Here is a 16,776-nt window from a genome sequence, read left to right on the forward strand (position 1 = left end):
AATAATGCATAAACATCACTTTAGTACAGACATTGGCATCTATTAATCCTTTTGTAAATGTTAGCTCTGTTACTGTTAGTATCACTTCTAGGGGTCTAAAAAAGTGGTGAGTACCATCATAGAACATCTGACTAGTTTTTAATATAGCCACACCAAAAAGAGTGTTTTTACATTAGAGAGGAAGGCATACCCATACACACCCCCACACACTCACTGAGTATGGTGTAAATTACTTGTGATAATAATCATGATCTTTTCTCCAAACCAGGGGTTAGCAAACTCCAGCCCACCATCTGTTTTTGTGTGGCCCACAGCTTAGGAATGGTTCTTGCATTTTTAAATAGTTGGGGTGAAAAAAAAATAGAGTTAATAAATCTTGGCAGGATAAGCCCAGGATATCATTTATCAAGAAATAGAATAAAATTTTTGTTAAAGGGAGAAGTTTCCCTACGGAGGATAGGGTCTTTCTATAGGAAATCTCTTGGCAGTGACTAAGAATCTATAATGTAGTGGTTAAGAGCTCTGGGACCAAATTGCTCCACAAGCTTCAGTTTTCTTCTCTGTAAAATGGGAATAATTAAGAACACTGTAGACATAGAATACAAACTTATGGTTACCAAAGGGGAAAGGCAGGGAGGGATAAATTAGGAATTTGGAATTAACAGATACACACTACTACATACAAAATAGATTTAAAAAAAACACCCACCTTGGAGGGATATAGCAATCAAATTATGTAATGTATGCAAATTGCTTAACCTACATTTTGACAGTTATGCCTTCAACAAATGTTAGCTGCTGTGGCTGCTACTGTTATTGGTATTATTATTACTACTACTACTATTATCTCACGCGAGAGATGTAAAGACCCCAGTTCCCCCTGACCTTTGGCTTCCTGTGGTTATTTGTACAATGGGTTTCAGCACTGTCTAATCCTTCAGGTGATGGTGGCTTCTCCTTCTATCCCATCTCACTCCTCTGGGTGTTAAAGACCCTCTCTATCCAGGGGTTTTTGAAAGGAAGAGTGTCCAACAAAAGACCAGTACCTCCTGGTACACTGGCGTCTCTTTGGTAAATTTTTGCACTGTCTTCTTGGCTCTTCATTCTGTCTTGGTATCTGATATAAAATTATCATCATTATTATTGTTGTTGTTGTTATTTGATATCTTTGGTTCTTGACTCCACAGCCCAAAGTTCAGTCGTCTTGTACTCCACACCAGGCTCCCAGAACCCTTGCCTGAGTCTCATATGCCAGGGCCTTTTTAATTGGGATCATAAAAGAGCTGGGTCATGGAGTGTAATAAATAAGGGTTTTGGAATTGGGCAGATCGGGGTTCAAATTCGTGTACCACTGCTTGCTAGTTTTATAACTTGGGTCCATTACAAGACCTGTGAGACAATTTCAGTACATGTAAAATGGATAAGTTAATGTTCATCTCAGTGTGTTTTGAGGAGGATGAAAGAGGATAATGGATATGCCTGGTATAAAAAAAACCCTCAAATGTTAGTTTCCATCTATATTGTGTATATTTATTATTATTATTATTTTTTTTTTTTTGCGGTACACGGGCCTCTCACTGTTGTGGCCTCTCCCGTTGCGGAGCACAGGCTCCGGACGCGCAGGCTCAGCGGCCATGGCTCACGGGCCTAGCCGCTCCGCGGCATGTGGCATCCTCCCGGACCAGGGCACGAACCCGCGTCCCCTGCATCAGCAGGCAGACCCTCAACCACTGCGCCACCAGGGAAGCCCTATATTGTGTATATTTAAATTTGTGAGTTTAGATTTACATCTTTCTTTCCAGAGATATGCATAACAATGGTATCAAGTTTGTTTTACTACCGTATTTGAATAGCAGAGATGATAGTTTTCTAGCTGATGTATATTGCTATTATGTAGGTAAGCCCCTGTTATCCCATTTTTTATTCCTCCTTAGGCAACTACTTTTCTTGGAACCATTTGTTTCTATGCACTTGACCTTAAGTCACTTTCTGATTTATTACTTAACATAACCATAAGCTTGTTTGATTACCTTTAATTAAGTTGTATCCATTCCTGACCATGGAAATTCCCTTGTTTCTTGGTCAGTGAAGTCCCACCTTTGCAGCTTTTAACAATTCAGTCAGCTTATTTTGCCCTTTGTAATAAATGTGGTACTTCTGTCTCCAAACTTCTCTTGGAAGAACCATCAATTAAAAATATGTTTCAGTGCAATGAGCATTTTAATAATAGTATCTATCTTTAAATATAGAAATGATTGATTCTTCATTTAGTAAAAAGCTCATTTATGTTGTAGCCTTCAACTGACGTGAAAATTTAAAAAAAATCAATGTATTAGATTTGTGGCTACAAGCCTCCATCTAGGTATATACACTCCTGTGGCATTGCTATATAATTTATAATTGATTAAGCACTGTCTTCCTGATCATTCCTTAGGCCCTTGGTCAAAAATCAAATCTTCTCTCATTATTGTTTGTGTAAAAAATCTGATTCAATTATATCACTGATTTCCAGCACCATTTAAATTTCCAAAAGTGTTCAGATAACAGGATTAGCGAGGTGGTGGCCCACTGAAGAAGGGAGGGGCAGGTGACTAGGTGAGGAAAGGTAGAATCGTAGGTATTCATACACACACACACACACACACACACACTCAGTGTTGAGAGTGGATAAAAGAAAGTCTTTGTCCTTCAAAGTTTCTAAATTCTGGGCCCTTTTATCCTCCAGGGAAGATAAACTGGCTTTTCTAAGTTCTGGGCCCTTACTCAAAGGCAGTGTAATTCTGTTTTCAGAGAAATAGGAGATCTTTTGTGCCCAAGGGCCTAAAGGAGAGGGGGTAGGGTGTCCTGGGGATTAGTTGAGACCCAGGAAGTGCATAATGAAAACACCTTCTGTGAGTGAGTATTGTTTTACAACCCATGTGGTGGCCAGATGAGGAGGCCTGCCCATCCCTGTGTTCCTGGGGTCACTTCTAGGGGTAGAGGGATGTCTTCACCAGGCAGGAACCACATGAGGAGGGCCCCAGAAGTTTTATGCTTCCTTTGTAGGTTCTTCTATTGCACTGGTCCCTGTGACCCATCACACTCTAGAATGCTCACCAGCAAACACCCTGGAGACTTGTGCTCACCAGGGACCACTGACAGCCCTGGTAGTCCTTCAACAAAGATTTATTGAGTACTTACTGTTTGCCAGGTTCTTGGTCTGGGGATAGACCTTTGAAAGGGGGAGGATAAAACCTAAAAAGATTCATAATCGCTCTCCTTCTTTCTTATGCTGAATTTTCTTTCTTTATAGAACTCAAAACACTTTTTATGGGCCTCCCTGGTGGCGCAGTGGTTGAGAGTCCGCCTGCCGATGCAGGGGATACGGGTTCGTGCCCCGGTCCGGGAGGATCCCATATGCCGCGGAGCGGCTGGGCCCGTGAGCCATGGCTGCTGAGCCTGCGCATCCGGAGCCTGTGCTCCGCAACGGGAGAGGCCACAACAGTGAGAGGCCCGCATACCGCAAAAAAAAAAAAAAAAAAAAAAAAAACACTTTTTATATATCTTCTGTTTATTGTCTGTTTTGCTCCATTAGAATGCAAGGCTAAAGAGAACAGGAACTTTATCTTTTTTTTTTTAATATTTATTTATTTGGTTGCACTGGGTCTTAGTCTTAGTTGTGGCAGGTGGGATCCTTAGTTGAGGCTCATGGGCTTCTTAGTTGTGGCTCGCCAGCTTCTTAGTTGTGGCATGTGAACTCTTAGTTGCGGCATGCATGTGGGATCTAGTTCCCTGACCAGGGATCGAACCTGGGCCCCTTGCATTGGAAGCACAGAGTCTTATCTACCACACCACCAGGGAAGTCCCAGGAGCTTTATCTTGTTTATTGCTGTCTCCCCAATGTCTAGAACAGTGCCTGGCACATATTATGTATTTCACAAATATTTGCTGAAGGAATGATTGAATGAATCAATCCCATTGTCTTAGCCAACAAAAGTCAAGTAGCCTTGTATATTATTTTATCTTCTCTTTCTAAAGTACTCTCATACTTTTATACCTAAAATATTGTATTTTCTGCTGCTTTTCCAAAAACTGCTTGTACTGCTGGATCATTTATAATCTGCAGAGCTGCAGTGAACATGTGAAGTAAGAAAGGAACACTGTGTACTTTGTAGAGTTTCTAGTCTAGTAGAGCCTTGTAGAGCCAGTTCTTTTATGAGAGTCCTTTTAGGAAAGATCTATGTAGTTTTATAATCTACTTAAATTTGTATCTATAATTGAAGCAAAAAAAAAAAAAGTCTAATTTCTACATGAAAAGCAAACCCTTTTTTGGTTGTGTTTCTGTGTGATAGAAACAAGGAAGCAGTAGCCTCAGAAGCTTCCCAGCTACCTCTGCCCCACCACCACTGCTGTCATTCAGATGCTTCTTCCCCCTGCCCTTGCCTGAGGGAGGGGAGGAAGGAAGGGCGAAGGAAGGACAAAGCAGGATTCCAGGAGGATCCTGTCAGCTGTCATCTTTGCCAATGAAATTTAAGATGCATCATTTTCTGTTTCTACAGAAGTTTTTGCTGATTTTCTAGTAAAGCCTTCATTGATGTGCCAAAAAAAAAATTACGTAGACAACCCCAGTGACCACGTCTGTGACTTTTCTTTCATCAGATATCAATCACAGGCTTATTCAACTTAGCTAGCATGAACTTTTAATAAAATCTGTGTTAACAGGTTTCAAACATTTCATCACTTGGTGTTTATATATGGATTTTCTTTATAGTGTTCTTAAATCTTAATTTAAAAATGGGTGTTAACCTTTTTAGCATGCTGCAGTTTTCTTTCTTTTCCTTTCTTATAGACCTATCATTTTCTGTGTTTTGCTCATTGAATAGCCCTCTTGACTCTTGAGATATATGATGCTTTTCTATTTTACCCAACCTTTTTTCTTCTTGTAGTAGCCCCTTAAAAACTTTTTTGATATAATCTACCTCTTCCAGAAGGTCAATACAGCATTCCTGATGAAAGAATGACATTTATAATGCTCAGTAACATTTTTAATGCTCAAATTTCTCTTGACTTACTAATGAAGAGCTTTAATTGCTTTTCCTTTTTCAACTTCTTAGGTTTTTTGTATCAATAAAAAAAAAACTTTGGGGGGGGATGGAATTTTATCATTATAAAGTGTACATGTACCTGCATCCTCCCCTAATTTTTTTCTTTTAAGTATTGCCTTACGGTTTCATTTCCCTCTTCCTTATCTATGTGATTAATGGTGAATACTCACTGATCCTTCATTATATATGAAAACTAAGATAAGGACTGTACTTGCCCTGTCTCTTTCCAGCCTCACCACAGTCCTATGAGATAGGTAATATTCTTAGATTTATTTTTCAGATAAGAAAACTGAGACTTGGAGAGCATCCCATCCAAAGTAGTAGAGTAGTTCTGGGAGGAGTTGAACTTTAAATCACTATGTATCTGACTGAAGACTCTGTACTCTTAACCAGCATACTATAATGCTTCTATATGATTGATGTCTGGGATAACTATCCCTTTCCAAGTCCATGGTTTCTTCAGTTTTCAATCCTGTCTTCACAGCAGTTTACATTTTCACAAAGGCAGCAAAACCTGCTGTTTCAGAGCAAGGCTCTGGAGCCAGATCAAGTGGATGCAAATCTAGGGCCACTACACACTAGCTGCATAATCTTGGGGAAACTGTTTAGCCTTTTGTGCCTCAGATTCCTAACCTGAAAGTAGGGAATAATAGTACCTACCTCATGGGGCTGTAATACTTAAATGAATCATTAATACACCTAGAGTGTTTAGAACAGTCCCTGGTATATGGTAAATAGCTAATATTGTTGCTTATTATTTATTTATTTATTACGTATTAATTCAACACACATACATACTTATTGAGTGCTTTCCTCTGTTACTAATGCCAGGCATCATTAAATTCTGTATAGAGAGCGATTACCACAGAATCTTTCCTCAGGTGTTCATATCTAGTGGTGGATCCTAAAAAATTGTGATCATAAGGGGGGATAACCCATACTTAGAAAGATAGTCCAGATATTGGGCAGTCAATCTAAGTTCACTGAATTTGAGAGAAATTGGTTAAGGAGTGGTGAAATGAGAATCTGTAACCAAGTGTGTAGATCTCCCAAACTAGTGCTTTCCCACTGGGCTAGATCATTTCCAGATAGCCAGCTAACCCCTTGCATTTCATGTGCCCTTTTACAATTTGACTTTTCCTATCTCCCCCCATCAAGAGGCTGTGTCTACTTCCTTTACCTTGAGTTTGGACCAGCCCCGTGACGTACATTGACCAATAGAATGTGGTGCAAATGATGCAGCATGACTTACAGGCTTAGACCTTAAAAGGCCTTGCAGAGTCCTTTTTCTGCCCTCTTGGGATCTGGCCTCCACGTAAAGAAGCTGAGGCTAGGTTACTGAATGATGAGAGAGGGAGTGGAGAGAAAGAAACCCAGCCAGTCTCCTGCCATTCAGTCACCCCAGCTGGGGTGTCAGTCATGTGAGCAAAACCTGGCACCCTAAATCCTGTAGCTTTTGTTGAGCTGCCCCAGCGGATACCACGTGAAGCAGAGTTAAACTGCCCAAATTGCAGAATCACAAGCAAATATATCAAATAAATGGTTGAGTTGTTTTGGGATGGTTTGTTTCATAGCAATAAATCCCCGGAACTTAAGAGGTCTTGAGCTTTCATTTTCACTGTCTTGGAAGTCAGCCACCACATTTAAAGCTTGGATTAGATAATGGAATAGTGAGAGACCATGTGGAGATAGTTAAGTCCCGACATTCTGATCATCCTGCCAAGACCCCAGACATGAGGATGAAGCTACAACCTTAGAACTCCTAGGATAGCCTCGCCACCAGCTGAATGCAGCCATATGAGCGAACCCCAGTGAGACCACCAGAAGGACCACCCAGACTCACAGATTCATGGTTGCTGTTTTTTTTTTGTTTTTTTGTTTTTTTGTTTTTTTTTAGCAGTACGTGGGCCTCTCACTCTTGTGGCCTCTCCCGTTGCGGAGCACAGGCTCCGGACGCGCAGGCTCAGCGGCCATGGCTCACGGGCCCAGCCGTTCCGCGGCATGTGGGATCTTCCCGGACCGGGGCACGAACCCGTGTCCCCTGCATCAGCAGGCGGGCTCTCAACCACTGCGCCACCAGGGAAGCCCCTCGTGGTTCCTGTTTTAAGCCACTACATTTTGTGGTAACTTATTACCATGCAGCAATAGGTAACTAAAACACCCACAATGCACCGTGACTCCCCAGAAGTGAGAGTACTGATGTCCTTGGCTTATAGTGTGTTTGGGGAATAATAGTTCCTACCTTTAATCAAGTAATCATGGTAACTGTAAAGCAGGTAATTTGGCAGATGAAAATTTCAGAGATGTGAAGTAACTTGCTCAAGGCCTCAGAGGTAGCACGGTCACAGCAGAATGGTAAGGTGTAATGTGAATGCCTCATTTCAGGCGTTCTCCAACTTTCTTCTCTCATTGGCAATGGTCTTCTAACTCGTCTCACCAACTTCCAGTCTCACGTCCCTCCAGTAGACCCAATCAGTTTTCACTGCTGAAGCCAGCGTTAGCAAATATCTGCAGGATCTCACCCTTATTAACACCCCACTGTCTAAGATAAAGTCCATGGCACACAAGGCCTCTCTTCTTGCTTCTCTAGCTGCATTTCTCAATACCTCCTTCCTTTGCCTTTTTAGCATGTGGAGTCACTTGCACAGCACAGATTTTAAACCCCATCGTGTGTTATCGCTCAGAGCCTGTGCACAAATTACTTTGCCAAGAATGCCCTCCTCGCCTCCCCACCTCCTGGTATATCCATTCACCTCCCAGGACTTGGCTCGAGCTCTGCCTTGACTATGAAGCCTCATTCCCTGATCTTCCCTGGGCACAGATGACCACTCCTCACTTGTGCCCTCACGGAAACTTACACTTTCCTAGTAGAGCATTAGTAACACCTTGCTGTTCATAAGTCAGTTTTTATCAACCAGACTGTGAGCTTCTTAGTTTTTCATTCGTCTAGTGTCCTCAACATTTAGCCTGGACTGTTCCTTAATGAGAGAAGTGCCCCAGTAAAGGAGAGAAGTGAGACCCAGAAAGGATCAGGTCAAATTGTCAAGGGCCTTGAATGTCATGCTGGTATAATCCAAGTGTCTGCCCACCTGGATCTCTGCAAGTCCTCCCATTCTTCTAGGGCCACCCTTTCCTCTTAGGTCCAAATTTTCAAAGTGTCCAGCTCCCATTCCACATTGTATGAAAGCCCAACATCTCCTCCCTACAAATAGCTCCAGAACTTTAGGGAATGAGGAGTTGAGCCAGAAACTCCCAAGTCCCTTAGTCACTTCTTGCTCCTATTTCCTGCTTGTGCTGACAGTGTCATTCTTCCTGTGACTACTGTCCACTTTCCACACTGCTTCACTCAAGAGTTCTGCTTTGATTCTTTTGTTCTCCCAAAGCAGCTTGAACACAAGGCTGTGGTGGCTGGAAGACGTTTTTTCTCCTAATTGCTTTTACAGTCTTGAATAGATAACATATTCATGTGGTTTAAAAATCAAATAATATAAAAGGTACATAGTGAAAATTCTCACTCCTACCTCTGCCTTTGTCTGCCATATTTCCCCCCTTTCCCTGCCCCCGGTAGCTTTTTTTTTTTTTTTAAGCTTCTTTGGTGTTCCTCTAGGATTTACTGATGCAAATACAATATATTGAAAATACAGAAAGATTTTTTTCTCTGTTAAACATTGCTGGCAAAAGCTATGAACGTATGCTGCCTGGACCTACTTTCAAGTCTGTGCTGTCATCTGCTCTCCATGGGGCCTTCCCCCCCACCCAGAAAAGTCTTTTCCGTTTTTCCTACAGGACTGATTTTCCCAGTGACAATATTTTTTTGAATAAAAAATTGAGACACCTGGCCTGAGATGTGAGTTTTTGTAAAATATAGGACCAGATAGTAAGTTTGCTCTAGAAAATGTGGGATCAAGGTCTCTACAGTTATTCCAACCCTCATTAATTCCCAAGGCCTGGCCCTTCCTCTAGGATAGCAGACTTTTAGTGTCATTTATGGTGTAGCCAGGACTACAGCTCAGGAAAGAATTGAGAATGATTTAAACTTGGATATTAGCGATCATTGTCCTGACACGGGGGATGAATCACTAGCTACCCTTTTCTCCAGGGCTCTTGTCAGCTGCCATATGGCTGGGCCTCCCTCCCTCTGTTGAGACCCTCTCCTCAATCTTCTTCCTTTTTTTTCAAGTCCTAGAACGCTCACTGCTCTCTCCCCTTCCCAGGCTGCCCCTGAAAACTCCTACTTCCCTTTCAGTTTTATACATGGAGCAATTTGGTTTGGTGGAGAGGGGTCACATGTGAGGTACTCCTCTGGGAACTACCAGATTGATGGTGAGCCCTTGAGCAGCACTAATTTTAGCAATCAAGCCATTCTATAATAATTTGCATATAGATAGGAAGGCATCGGAGTGCCCCCTTGTTAATATTAATGAGATCAGGTTCTCATTGGATTTATCATCTAACAAACATCACACCTTGGGAGTTAGTGTAACTTATACACTCGTTCCCTGTATAGTTTTATGGCAAAGACAATGAGTGTTCCCCCAGTGTTCCAGGTGTTCTCCTACATGACCCAGCCTCACTTGCAGTTAGGTTGGGCCATGTGCTTGTTCTGGCCAATGACCCATGAGCAGAAGTGGTGTGTGTCTCTTCTGGACTGAGGCAGCTAAGAGTCAGTGTACCTTCTCTATCCCTCCCTTCCCATCAGTGGAGGCCAAGCATTCTAGATTGCATAGCTACAAGCTTCAGGAGGACCAGCTGATCCACATTGGACTGTGATGTGAATGAAAAATAAGCATTTATTGTGATAAGCCACTGAGATTTGGGGATCTTTTTATTAATATTTAATTGCATATCTGTGCTACTTGAGCCAATATTTTTTGGAAATTAAAACCCAATACCTAAAATCTCAAAAACGATAGTGTGTTTGTGTGTGTGTGTATCTTGTCTGGGATATGCAGATATGTCTCCACATTCTGCATGAATTACAGTTTGAAAATCTTTTTGATTGTTTATTTGTCTGAAGGTCCCATGTATGTATAAGTGAATTTTATTAAAGTATTCTAGTAGCTCAATACTGCTATTCTCAAAGCCAGCAAGAACTTTAAATATTCAATATAAGCTTATAATGTGTTGCCCTTTCATTTATTCCTAGTTCTGTACATTCAGGTACAGGTACAACTTCCTGTTTGGCCCCCTTCCAAATTTCCTTAGGCTTTCCCAGAAACAGTTATGTAAAATTCTGGTTGGAGGTTTGTTTTCTTAAAGTTTTTCAAGGGAAATTTAGCAGTCCTTCTCTGCTGTTAGGAAAGTGAGATTAATTTAGAAGCTTTCTACCTCTCCAAAGGTTCCTAGTGACCAACGCAATTTTCTGTCATCCAACACAGACAAATACCATGTCCCATTCTGTTGCTCCCAATGCCTTTCCTTCTCTGGGCTACTCAGGTGTTCTCTTACACAGGGCTAATTTCAACTGGAATTTTAGTCATACTTCCACGGCTGTCACATAGCTGTTCTATTTAGTTTTCTAGGACTGCTTTAACAAAGTGCCACAAACTGAATGGCTTGAAAAACAGAAATTTATTGTCTCCTAGCCTGGAGACTCACAGCCCAAGATCAAAGTGTCAGCAGGGCCATGCTCCCTCTGAAGGCACTAGGGAAGGATCTGTTCTAGACCTCTCCTAGCTTCTAGTAGTCCTTTGGCATGTGGCAGCTTAACTCCTGTCTTTACATGACTTTCTCCCTGTATGCCTTTCTGTGTCCAGATTTTCCCCTTTTACTTGTCCTACTCTAATTGGAGTAGAGGTCTGCCCTAGTCTAATATGATTTCATCTTAACTAATTATACTGCAACAACCCTTTTTCCAGGTAACATCACATTCTGAGTACTGGGAGTTAGAACTTCAATATATGGATTTAGGGGGACATAATTCAACCCATAGCAGTCATCATTGTTTGCAGTGTCAAACATGTAATCATAATGGTTAACAGCAGAGTCCTTACAGTCATACCTATTTGTGTTGGAATCCCATATTCTGCCATTTGAACCTCAGTTTTTTTGTCTCTAAAACGGAAGCCTTCATCATTACCTTATAGGGTTGTTGTTAATTAAAGAACATTCTGCTTCAATTTTGGCCACGAAGACCAAAATTTCATGGCTTCAAAAACCCAAACCAAAATAAATAATTGCAAAGTACCTCCACATTCTAAAGTGAGTTGCTGAACCACCTATGCCAGACAGGCTGAGACAGTCTGAGACTATGCGAGCTGGCGTGTGCAATCACTCACCTCTACTGAAAAAGGAGTCGTCGTTGATAAGGCCAAAAAGAGAGAAATTGTTTTTTAGGGAGCTATTCTCCTGTTTCTCATGTAGAAGGGGAAGGGAGTGCTTCCCTCTCACCTCAAGGAAGGTGACAGGAAGCTTCAGAGAGCTTGAGCAAAGTAGGAACTAATGTTTAACTCGTGTCTTGGGAATTAAACGTGGAAGACTGTGGCTGCAGGGGCCCAGGTGCTCCCCACCAACAGCAGAATGATGTAGTGGGGAATTTTCCCATGTGTCCTGTGGGCTGGCAGGATGGAGCTGAGTGGGAGTCATTTTGAAAAGACTGTCCAGGAAGGCTTTGCTAAGCTGCTCCTCAGCGAAGTTAGAGTATACCACTGGATGTAGAAACTGAGGAGGATTCATCACTGGGCAGCCTGAAAAGGAACTGGTTGGACATGGAAGGCTGCAGTGGGGTGAGGGAGCTATGTCAGTGACCCAGCAGAGAAAGAATCAGCACTGGGGATCTGCCATGCCCAGAGGGCTCTAATGCCAGATCATATCTGGACCAGCTTAGAGACTAGTTTTTCCTCTTCCTGATCACATTCCAACCCTAGAGGAAACTGAGTAGTCTAGTAGGGGAGGAGACATGGGAAGGAGAAGGAAAGCGAAGAAACATCTTACAGAGAATTGGAGCAGAAGCCAACCATGTTCTCTTCCTGAAAATGAGAGGCCAAAGGAAGCTCAAGCTGGGGGTGTGAATAAGCTTTAAATTGGATGAGAACATTGGGTTATATGCTAATGACCTTGGACTGGACATTTTAATGACTGAAATGAGATGATTTGGGGGACTGAAACGAATTGGAGGATAAACTTTAAGATCTGAGAGTGGCTTAAAAAGTGAGGAGACCTGGCCTCATTTCATTTGTGGAGGAACAGACAGATCTACCCATGGAGTTCGAGTCGAATGGGGAGAAGAATAAAGCTGTCCTCACCTGTACCTTGTTGAATTCATCCTGGCAGAAAGGCAGTAGTTGGTAAAAGTTGCTGTCAATCTGATAATGCTGGTAATTATTTTAGTTACCATTGTGACTGAATAAACACATACCATCTTTCATGGTGGTGTCAGTGTATAGTTTCAGGGAAACAGAAATCATTGCCACAATTATAAGTAGAGAGGGACTTAATATAGGTAATTAGGTACTTGCAAAATCATTGGAGAGCTGGAGGAGCAGCCTCTAAACTGAGCCTCCAGAAATAACCACCAGGAGATAACCATCAAACTGGTTTGCCAGGGGAGCTATCGCCCCGCCCAGTCATAAATGTGTGAAGTTAAGAGTCTGTTGGGGAACCATTTGAATTCTTGCATACGCTGCTCTAGTTTCAGTCTGTGGATCATGAAGACACTGTCATCCTTGCATCTGCTAACTCATAACACTATTGAAGCTGGACACTGGATATTGGGATGCTGTTGCAGAAAAATCTGATGCCTGCATGACCCTACTTGGTAGCAGCAACAAACATCAGAGTAGGCAGGTGGCTCTGGTCTCACTCCTGCCTTTCTAGTCTCGAGTATATTTAACTCACAATCTGAACTTAGCTGTGAAGGAGTCATAGAAATGTAATTTTGAGCTTTTCAGTCTTTGCAATACAAGAAGGTATCACAGAGGTGGTTGGAATGGGTGTTAAGAGCTAGTGTTTCATATTCACCACAGTGATCCCATGCATATGAAAAGACAGGTTATGCCAGCAGCCCCAGCTTCTGTCTAGAAGACCAATTACTGGATTCACTTGGGTTTTTTAAAAATCAACTTTATTGAGGTATAATTTGCATATAATAAAATGCACCTGGGCTTCCCTGGTGGCACAGTGGTTGAGAGTCAGCCTGCCAATGCAGGGGACACAGGTTCGTGCCCCGGTCCGGGAAGATCCCACATGCCACGGAACGGCTAGGCCCGTGAGCCATGGCCACTGAGCCTGCGCGTCTGGAGCCTGTGCTCTACAATGGGAGAGGCCATAACAGTGAGAGGCCCGCGTACCGCAAATAAATAAATAAATTAAATAAATAAAATGCACCTATTTTAAGTGTATGTTGAGTTTTAACAAACATAATGTAAATGTCATCAATACCATAATCAAAATATAAAATCTTTCCATCATTCCAAAAATTTCTTTTGGTCTCTGCAGTCAATCTCCACTTCCCCTCCCTAAGCAGCCGCTGATCTGCTTTCTGTCTCCATAGACTAGTTTTCCCTGTTCTAGAATTTCACATAAATAAAAGCATACAGTAGGATACAGCTGTTTTTAATATTTGCAAATAGGTTTTTTTCCTTGCCAAGAATCCAGCATGGCACAGTGGAATAAGTAGGATTTTCGAAGCTAGACAAACTCAAGATTGACTCCCAACCCTACTACCTAATAGCTCTCAGGCTATTACAAGTTGAACTGAGCCCAGATTTCTTAACTGTAAAATGGAAATTTAAAACAAAAATAAAAACAAAAAACACCTATGAAGGTTAGTGCCAATAAATGAATAGCACACAAATGGCACTCCAGGAAAGGTAATTATCATTATTCTTCTTGATGATGGCTTATTATTTTCCGTTTATGCTGGTTTTCCAGTCAATTGCACTTTAAACTTCTGTGGGGAGTTTTATCACTGACTTTCACACGTGACTGCCATAACAGCAATTAAAAGCTATGCTTTGGAGTATTAGATTGCTTCACATCTTGGGTACTACCACTTGCTACCTGACCTCATGAAAAATCTGAATCTGTGCCTCAGTTTTCTTTTTTATAAAACGCGAATAATAACAATACCTAGAATTGTTATGGGAATTAAATAATACTTATCACCTTAGTAAATACTCAAAATGGTTAGCTATTATTGATATCATTGTTATTTCATATTGAAATTTCCCTAAGATCCCTCAGGGTGGATTCTGTCTATACCTTCACTTCAGCTCCATACTCCGAGAGAAGTGACTCTCTCTTTTCTGGCCAATTAAAATTTCCTGTTTTAGCCTCCAGGAACTGCTCCCTTCTACAGAATACATTTGTGCCCTCTCATTTGGTACGTATCCCAGGCTTTATATTATCACTGAACTGTAGAATGTTTGGGATTGAAAAAATGGTTCACTAGAACCTCTCATTTTATAGCTGGTATAATAGAGGTCCAGTAAAAATGAATTATTTATCAATTATTTAATTATAGCTTTAGAACATAAACTGGGTTAGAACTTGGGTTCCAAACTCCCAGTCCTGTGTCTACAACATAATTTAAAGAGCTTAGCACATAATATTTAGTGGTTTACTGACTTATTATTTGAATTCTTAAAATATACCATGCTCAGCTGATTTCTAGAGCCAAATCCAAGGACTTTGCTTGTCACAATCCCTAAGCTCTTGTCACTCTGCGATTAGAGAAATGATACTCAGCCCTGTCAAAATATAATCACAAAGTTTATCAGGAAAATCATCTGAAAATAAGTCATGCATATTACACTATGTGAGACGGATATGCTGCATTGCAGGATATGCTGCATAGACTTTATGTGGTGGATATAAATCCTGCTGATGTTGTGATGCCAGTTCTTTAATGACTTAGCCATACATTTATGAAGTCTTGCTCTATAATTGCAAAGAAAATGCTTTTTATCACCAGTTTAGTCTTTGGGTAAATATTTTAAAAGAAATTTCCATGATATCTTCAGCCCAATGAGATGAAAGCTCTTATATTCCACCCACACAAGGCAAACACAATTGGATAAAAAGTAAAATGCAGACGAACCACTGTTGTATTTGTATGCAAGATAGCAGTTATACAGATTTTCCAGGACCGAAAACTAAAACCATCACCTCCAGCAGTGTGTTCCGCCCACCTGCCACTGTGGACTTAGGCAGGAAGGAAGTTCAATATGCATATCCTGGGAAGGAGGGAGAAGAGAGGAAGAGCGTGAGACAGTTAGGAGGGATGCCTCCTTTTATGAGAAAGTTGAACAGCTCTTCAGTGTTTCTTTCATAATTTCTAAAACGCTGTGTATCGGGGCTCCCCAAGATCACTCCCCCAGGCCCAGTGATTTGACAAAAGGTCTCACAAAACTCAGCATCTATGTGTATTCATAGCTAAGATTTATTACCATGAAAAGATACAAAGCAAAATCAGAAAAAGCAAAACGTGCGTAGAGTGAAGTTGGGAGGAAATCAGGCTCTAGCTTCTGAGTCCTCTCTCGGTGCATTGCCTTCCTTCCTTCAGCAGTGAGTTGTGGCCACACGTGCAAAGTGTTGGCTCCTGGGGCGGCTCATTAGTGACTTGGTGCTCAAGGTTTTCACTGGGGGCTGGTCAAACAGGCACTCTCTGCCCACCACATACCCAAATTCCGGGTCCAAGAAGAGGAGCAGATGTTCAGCATGAAGCATACTGTGCGCAAGCAGTCTAGCCCTAGTGAGCCACCCTTAGGGAACTTAAGGAAACTTAAGAACTTAGGGAAAGTTTTCTGTCAGTGTAGGGAACTGTTTACTGGCTAAGTTCCCAGATGCCAGCCAAGGGTCAATCTTGCAAGCAGACCTTTCTAAGGACAGCAGTCTCAGGCCTGCTATGCTAACTCTTTTTCTGCACACACTATTTTCTTCATTCAGGCATGCATAGAGACGTAAGAAAGACGACTCTTGTAATCCCATTAGAAATAAGTCACCTGTAGCAAAGAGTTTACATGACTTACCTAACATCATATCTAGTTAGTTGGCTTGGATGGCTTGACCGGGGCCACAGGATGGGGACTCAGTTCTGGCCGGTATTTGGGTTTTTGGTTCTTCTCCATATTATCTTTCCTGGGGCTGCCAAGATGCTGCCAGGACAGCTTTTTTACTCATGTTTGATTCCTGGGCTGGGATGTGTTGACTGAAAAAACTTCACTGACTGAAAAAAACCTAAAAGTTGAGAATTATATTTTATTCAGAGGACATCCTGAGGACTTCAAGCCCAGGAGACAGGACTCTCAGATCATTCCGAGAGACTGCTCTGAAGAGACAAGGGGGGAGCCAGGATATATAGGAGTTTTTGCAACCAGGTAGACCAGGTAGTCAGAACATCAAAAAATTACTGTTAATTAAAGAAAACTAGAAAAGAAATCTCAAGTTAATGAATTCAGTGCCTTTCTATATATGGGAAGACGGGCTCACTGAAATCATTCCTTTGATATGCACCTCAGTTATCTGGGGTCAGTATCCTGTGTTTACTCATCCTGAGTTTCCTCAGGGTGCATCGTTGGGGGTGGCTGTAATGTGATGGCTTGATGGCTGCAGCATCCTTTGTTTACTGATTGGCAGGCAGTCTTTTTTATTCACAGATGGCCTAAACAGCCAGGCCTAGTGCTCTGTCTATGCAGATTCTCCAGGAGGATATTTAGGCTTCCTTACAACATGATGGTTCCAGACACTTGGG

At 41.8% G+C, this 16,776-nt stretch overlaps 1 long non-coding RNA gene across 2 annotated transcripts in view; it reads left to right on the forward strand.

Moving 5' to 3' along the window:
* LOC309810683 overlaps positions 1–16,776 on the forward strand; it is a 111,427-nt gene that overhangs the window by 19,809 nt on the left and 74,842 nt on the right. Inside the window, exon 3 of one of the 2 annotated variants that reach the window (XR_014295043.1) lies at positions 4,332–5,036. The exons of the other annotated variant lie outside the window; for it this stretch is intronic. This is a non-coding gene — a long non-coding RNA (uncharacterized lncRNA). Of the gene's footprint in view, positions 1–4,331; positions 5,037–16,776 lie in introns of those variants that run through there. 2 annotated transcript variants of the gene reach the window in all.

The sequence above is a fragment of the Mesoplodon mirus genome (genome assembly GCF_964341445.2).
Source record: "Mesoplodon mirus genome assembly, chromosome: 9".
Classification (NCBI taxonomy): Eukaryota; Metazoa; Chordata; class Mammalia; order Artiodactyla; family Ziphiidae; genus Mesoplodon; species Mesoplodon mirus.